Below are 8,068 nucleotides of genomic sequence, written 5' to 3' on the forward strand. Positions count from 1 at the left end.
AGACAGAGGTAACCAGTTCACCTCTCACTTCTGGAAAGCGTTCCAAAAGGGTCTTGGTACCCAAGTTCATCTCAATACAACCATTCATCCTCAGATAGATGGTCAAGCAGGAAGGACCATTCAGACTTTAGAAGATATGCTACGGGCATGTTCAATTGATTTCAAGGGTAGTTGGGATGACCACTTGCCTTTGATTGAGTTTGCATACAACAACAGTTATCATTCCCGTATTTGAATAGTTCCATTCGAAGCTCTCTATGGTAGGAGATGTAGATCTCTGATCGGTTGGTTCGAAGTTAGTGAGGCCTTAATCATAGGGCTTGACTTAGTATTCGATGCCTTAGAAAAAGTCCAGTTGATTAGAGAAAGACTCTGGGCTACTCAGAGCCGACAGAAGTCTTATGCAGATGTTCGTAGAAAAGATCTTAAGTTCGATATTGGTGACTATGTATATCTAAAGAACTCTCACATGAAGGGAGTAAAACAGTTCGGCAAGAAAGGGAAACTTAGTCCCCGATATGTCGGTCCCTTTAAGATTCTCAGTCGATTCGGCAAGGTAGCTTATGAGATCGAATTGCCTTCAAATCTAACCTCAGTTTATCCAGTCTTCCATGTCTCTTTGCTCAAGAAGTGCATAGGTGACCCAGCAGTTGTAGTCGCTATTCAGAGCATTGATGTTCAGAACAGTCTCTCTTATAAGGAGATTCCAGTCAAAATCCTAGACTATCAGACTCGTAGACTGAGGAACAGAAAAGTCCCTCTAGCTAATATTCTTTGGAAAAATCAGTCTGCCAAGGGAGCTACTTGGGAAGCAGAAGTATACATGCATACCAAGAATCCTCACCTCTTCTCCGCCAACTCAGATTAAGCTCAAGGTAATAGTCCTCCTAAAGCTTACTCAGTTTCACGCTCAGTGTTCATCACAAACTTGGTATCAAGTACCATTGCATATTCAGTCATGCATTCATGTATCAGTTCTGTTATATAATTATGCATCAGGCATGCATTATCATTGTGAGAAACTTAGTTCCTTAGAATACTCAGTCATGCATTCATGAATCAATTACACATGCATCAGATATGCATGCTCAGTATGATATATTCAGTTATCGGTCATGTCAGCTATGAGTCATGTTCCAGTTATCCATGTTCAGTATGTATGTCAGTTTATGCTCCTCCCCTCACTCTCAGTCTCATTTGAGGACGAATCCCCGTACCTTTTCCTAGCTTAAAATTGTCTTAAAAATATTAGGATCTTTCTTTGAAAGATGAATCCACTTTTTACACGTGGTATTTTTAAGATTTTTACTTTTTGTCATATGGAAAATTCAATAAACTTTCCATCGATATAAATTCGCCTAAATCCAATAACCAGGTAAGAAGTTATGACTATTTTAAGTTCCCATCATAAAATAGTGCCATATTGGTCAGTGGTGCGCCGCCCCACAAGCTAAAATGGCAATTGTCCTTTTCCAGTGTCTCAGCCTGATTTCCTCTGCGTTGTGCCAAAGTTTCCAGGTCACAAAAGAAGGGGTAACGCGATGGTTCCACGTCGCGCCATCCCTCAGTTTCCCAATTGTCAAATTTCAATGGCACGGTGCGATAGCGCCGCGTCACGCCAGGGGTCCAATTTGGAAAATTTTTATAGAAATTACAAGACACGTCCAGGGTTAAAAGGGTCAATTTTTCACCCCTATTTAAGCCCTTTAACATATGATTCCGCCACTTTTTACCCAAAAATACACTCTCTTCTCTCAAAAACCTCTCAAGAACAACCTAGGACTTTTCATAGAAGATTCAGAATCAAGAATTTCCTCCACCAATCTTTATGTATTTACGAATCAAGGTATGCATAGTGTTCATTCATGGACTCCTTTCATCCATGAAGCCCAAGAATCCCTTTTCTAAATTCAAGTTTATAGATTTTCTTATGAATTTCATGATTGGGTTGCTCGTGTTCATGTGGATAATGAGAAATTGAATTCTACTCCATGTTGGGTGATAAATTCTATATGGGTTAAATTATTATAGATATAGATTCATGCAAACCTATGACTAAACCCTTGAATGATGAAATTAGAATTGAACCATGATGTTTAATTATTGTACAATGATGTTTACATATACCATGCCTACAGTATGTTTGATTAAATGCCTAGATGAAGGAAAAGTGCCTAACTAGCATGATACCATGAAATCCCCATGTATGTATAAGTTATGCCTATCATATATTTTGATGAAATGTTTCTATAAATGTATTATGGATTATGATGTTAGTTATATGTTCAAGTAAGTTATGCTTGGTCAGTTTCCTTCCATCGATTCCTAGGAATACTTGTACCCAAAACATTAGTTGCGTGCCTAGAGCCATGTTATGTTTTCATGATACTCTTAGTCAATCTATGAATCCTTAGACTTCAGACAGTCTTATGACTCAAAAAATCTCCATGATCTCATAAACTCAGTCAGTTGTCAGATATCAGCAGTATTCCGCCAGTTAACGAAATTCAGTAACTCAACCCATGTTCAGTTCAGTAAATCATGTTCAGAGTTTATTAGATGGGAGTAGGAATTAGCACCGAGTGAACCCAAGGATGGGAACACACACTATCAGATGAAGGTGTGATTCTTAAAAGTAATCCTTGCGTTCCAGAACTATGTAGCCAGCATAGGTTAAGACATCAACACTGTCCGATGAGGGTTGATGAGGTGGATAAGCACTGTCAGATAAGGGCCCCACTGTTCTCTTTTAGGCACACTATCAGATGAGGATCACCAACAGCTTGTCTTTACCAGTGGCGCAGTATTAACACCCTTCTAATTGGGGTTACAGATTGGACCCCAACTCAACCGTAATAGCATATTAGGGGCATGTCGGTTAGATAACTATTTCCCACAATTTCATGTAACAGAATCAGGACTGTCAGACACAGTCAATCAGTCTCAGTAATAGAACTCAGATAGTTCTTTAGATTTTAGGACTGCCAGATATAATCAACTCAGATACAGTACGAAACTCAGTTAGTTCCATCAGATTCAGGACTGTCAAATACAATCACTCATGTTATCAATTATATCAGTTATTAGTATGTCATATTATCAGTATTTAGATTCAGTAATCATGTTATCATAGTATCTATGTCAGTTATTATGTCTCATGCATGTATTCCCACGCTCATGATAGCCAGTCTGGTATTATTGTTGTTCATGCATATGAACCCCACGCATTCAGCCTACCTCACATGTATACCAATACATTCAAAGTACTGACACATTTGCGCTATGATGTCTTATACCGTAGTTTCAGAGACATAAGCTCCAGAACATCAGTAGATTCCAGTCTCAGCTATCAGTAGATTCCAGTCTCAGCTGTCAGAGCTAGCAGTGAGTCCTCATCTTTCGAGGAGATAATCATTATTTTATTATCTCAGTAATTAATTTATTAGTTAAAGTTAGTTAGGAACATGTCCCATCAACTCCTTATTCAGACAGTTACATTTAAGAGGCTTTCCAGACTACATACAGTATGTTCAAATAGCTTATTTCAATTATTTTGAATATTTTATACCCCTCCCAGATATTACATTTTTATCAAATACTATGTCTCAGTTTTGAACCTTATGACCTTTCAGTTCATATTTCCACATTATAAAGTATTTTATGCAGTATACAGGTACATATATCAGTCATTGGTTAGCTTGTGATCCTTCGGGGTCATGAGCACCGTGTAGCATTCTGAATATCAAATTTAAGGTGTTACATGTATCCTTTCTGAACAATCATGTCTGTCCATTCAAAAGAGTGCATTTTTCGAACAGCCACAATCATCCAAACAGTTATACCTTTTTCCAATATAGTGTATCTTTTACCGAAGAGTTATCCCTTCCAAGCAACTTTTCATTTTCCATTCCAAGAAACTTTTCATTTTCCATTCACACCAATTGAACCTAACAAAGAGATGAGCAAATAAACAAAGAGAGCAAGCAACTGTACAAAGTTCTGGCTTTACAGCAAGCAAATATATACCATTTGAAAACTCGTAACCATAGGTTGAAGTTTCTTGCTCCCAACTTTTCCAGCTATGAATATAAAGAACAAAGTTCAGGCATTTAGTACATGGTTATTACAACGATAACAACATCCTAAAATCTATATGCAGAGTTGAGTCTGAATTTGGTACCGCTCTTGCGGCCATGAACAATGACTGTCTACGAAAACCACACGATATTATTGCTAGTTATTTCTGAAGTCCCTGCTTATTTCATAAATGAAATTGACACTAAATACAAAAACCACATGTCCTTTGCAGGTTATTCTCTTGGAGCCACAGCAAGGCTATTTGATAAATTCATTGATAATAATATCATTAGAGAAAATTCAGGGTCACTCTCTGTGGTGGAAGGCCAGACATCTCATATCACTTATCTGTACAAAGTAAGGTAATTAAGCTTCTAAACTTGTTCTTCTCTATACATTCATTTTTTTGAATTGCATCTATCGTACTTGAGTCACCAATTCTTGCAAAAGGTTCAGGTGCCAAATAAATATTTTTCTACTTTGGAAATTTTTATAGTAGGAAGAGGCAATCATAAAAGATGATAATGAACACATGGCAAAATTCATTTATGCTTGTAGATTAAACCACAGGTTCGTCACTCAACTTCCTCTGTAAAACATAAAATATGGCAGTCAGAGATGTCTAAATTACAGAATCGGTCACTTCATAACTAATAATTAAACAATGATTGAAAGGGTTTATGATTAAGCAATATTTGAATGTTAGCTGAAATTATCTATCAAAATCATGAAACTTCAAATTGTAACACATGCAAAAATTAAAAATCAATCTTATTTAAACACATGCAAAATCATACAAACAATTTCAAAAGATTCAATTTTTTCGACTTAAAATCTTAAAGAAAAGACAGTGCCACCGTATTAAATGTATAAATCTCTACCGATCAAACTCTTGTAAGGCAATCTAATCTACTTAGAAGGCAAAAAGTTGAATTTGGTCTTCTTTTTCTTCCATTAATATTAAGGATGGAGAAACCCAAGTAACCCATCTAATCTCTGCCTAGAAATAGAAGAATCAAATTGGATGATCTTCTACCATTAAAATAATCTCAAAAAATGAAAAAACCATGAGGCAAAACTCAAAATGCTATAATATGAAATAATCTTATCAGAAGGAAACATACACGATGCAGAGAAAACAAAAACAACTTTTCTCTTCTTTTCTTGTTTTTGAGAGGAAGAGAATTAAAGACAGGAGAAGAAATAGAGATATCTGAATGCATTGCCACATGTTTGGTAGGATCCTGTACGTTTTACACGTATACAGTGACTTATCAATTGGGTAGATAAAATGACTAAATTATCCATGTAGATATTGAAATTTTGTAGATTCTACAAAAAAAAAATTAATTTTTATTAGAGTTCTTGAGGTTACTTTATCCTAAATTTAGCTTGGTGGCTACTTTACCTAAATCCTAAATTATGTCTATATAAAGAGGTAAATATCCTGCATTTCGAAGATTCATAAATTCATGAGATATCCATAAAAAAATCAAATATCTCTAAATAATTTCATAAACTCATGGAATATCATAAAAGGATAAAAAATTCTCCCTAAAATTCACAAATCCTCCTTTCATGGAGATCAAATTCAAAAATTTCTACGTTCAGAAAATACGCCACTAACGACCCTCGAATTATGGAGAAAATTTATATCAAATTCAAATGTTCCTATGCTCAAGAAATATGTCACTAACAACCCTCGAATTACAAAGAAATTCATATCCAAATCTTCCTACATTCGAGAAATATGCTACTGACATCTATCGAATTAAGTAGAAAATTAAGAGAGAAGAATCAAGAGAGGAACAGATTTGTACGCACATTGTTTATAAATAAAAATTATTGTTTCTTCATATTTTTATTTGTGGTTGAAGTTTATTTTCTATGAATTAAATTATGTTACAAACAAATTGGTACGCCCAGTGGACCAAATCTGCCCTTCATCTCTTCTCTCATAAATCAAATATGCAAATTTGTAGTCGCAGGATCATAAATATTAAAGTGGTACTTCAAGACTTCTCTTTGAATTTCATCAAGTCTACACTCCGATAAGCCTTGAAGTAGGGGGTATTTGTAAACATTGAAATTTTGTAAACTCTACAAAAAGAGTTCAGTTTTTGTTAGAGTTCTTGAAGGCTACTTTACCATAAATCTAACTTGGTGGCTACTTTACCTAAACTTTAAATTGCGCCTATATAAAGGGGGAAATATCCCACATCTCGAAGATCCACAAATTCATGAGATATTAATAAAGAAATCAAATATCTCTAGATAATTCCATAAACTCATGGAATATTACCAAAGGATCAAAATCATCTCTTCTTGATAATCAAATACATCAAGAAGATCTATAAATCCTCCTTTCATGGCGATCAAATTCAAAAATTTCTACATTCGAGAAATACGTCACTAACGGCCCTCGAATTACGGAGAAATTCCTATCCAAATCTTCCTCCATTCGAGAAATACGCTACTGACGGCCATCGAATTAAGGAGAAAATCAAGAGAGGAATAAATTTGCACCCACATTGTTTATCAATAAAAATTGTTGTTTCTTCATATTCTTATTTGTGGTTGAAGTTTATTTTTCATTAATTAAATTATGTTGCAAACAATCCCTTAAATGAAAAGTATTGACATTAAACTGACATGTTTAAACCCTCTCTTCTGTATAATAGAAAAAAGAGAAATGTATACCTCATAAGTTAACACAAGTTGATAGAATGGATGGAGTGCAAATTAGTTACAATAACATACCTCATATTGTTGTAACTAATTTGCACTCCTTCCATTCTATCTTTTACTTGCCCACTATACAAAAAATAAATATTCAATAATAGTTATGTAGTTTAGAAAATTAATAAATCATTTTGTGTTCATTTTACTCTTTCTTTTACTATTGTTTTTTAATTGTAATAGTTTTCCTTTTTAAAAGTCAAAAGATATAAATTTTGATCAACATTTTGAAATATTTAAGAAAATTGCAATTTATTATACTTTTTATATAATTTTTTAGTATTTTAATTTTAATTTCAAAACATTGAATTAATCTAGTTGATTTGGGTTTAAACATTACTCCATCTTTTTAAAAATTTTAAAAAAATTACTTTTTTTTTAAATCTATTTCATGAAGAATCACTCTTTTCTTTTTTGACAAACCTTTAATACCAACTTTCCATATGACATGTTTAAGACCACAAGATTAAAAGATATTTTGCTATATTTGACATAACTTTAGTTTAAGATCAGAAGTTTCAAAAGTCTTATTTATTTTCTTAAACTCCATACAAAGTTCAAACAGATCATTCTTTTTGAATTGTAGGTAATAGTCAAGTTGACAGAGGGACTAAATATGATTTATTATCTAATATATTTTTTTAAATATTAAATTTATTATATTTATAAATTAATATAGTAAAATATTTCATATTATTTATTATTTTTTAAGATATGTGTCAAATTAATAACGATAAGTAAAGATGGAAGAAGAAAATATAGTTTTATTTAGCCATGTCACCCGTTACGCATGAAATTATTGTGTTATAAATAGCTTGGGCACCTTACTTTTCTTTCGGAAAAGGACATCCACGTCTGTCAGGCCAAAAAATTCTACCCAAATTGCCATTTTCAAAGTAACGTCACGGGATAGTCATTCGCTCATTTTAGTTCCATCCATTGGTCATTTCAAGAAATTATACAGAATATGTATAGAAATTGTATAGTTATTGTATAGAATACGTATGTATATAAGATAAATATAGAAATTATATAGAATGTATATAAAAATTATATAATTATTGAATAGAATATATATCCAAATAATTGTTGCAGTTAAAGGTTGCATAGAATGTGTATAGAAACTGTCTAATTGTTATATAAAATATGTATTTGAATAATTATATCAACTAAAGATTGTATAAGATATGAGCAAAACTATATAATTACTGTTGGGATTGTATAGAAACTATATCATTATTTTTTTTATAGA

The 8,068-nt window shown here is 33.2% G+C and overlaps 1 long non-coding RNA gene across 1 annotated transcript; it reads right to left on the reverse strand.

Moving 5' to 3' along the window:
- Positions 1-3,883: 3,883 nt before the first annotated feature.
- Positions 3,884-5,255, reverse strand: LOC107847232. Its single transcript, XR_001667368.2, has 2 exons — positions 5,202-5,255; positions 3,884-4,666 (listed from the first exon to the last, which is right to left on the reverse strand). It is a non-coding gene; the product is annotated as an uncharacterized LOC107847232 (long non-coding RNA).
- Between the last annotated feature and the right edge of the window lie 2,813 nt (positions 5,256-8,068).

The sequence above is a fragment of the Capsicum annuum genome, chromosome 11, assembly GCF_002878395.1.
Source record: "Capsicum annuum cultivar UCD-10X-F1 chromosome 11, UCD10Xv1.1, whole genome shotgun sequence".
Lineage (NCBI taxonomy): Eukaryota > Viridiplantae > Streptophyta > Magnoliopsida > Solanales > Solanaceae > Capsicum > Capsicum annuum.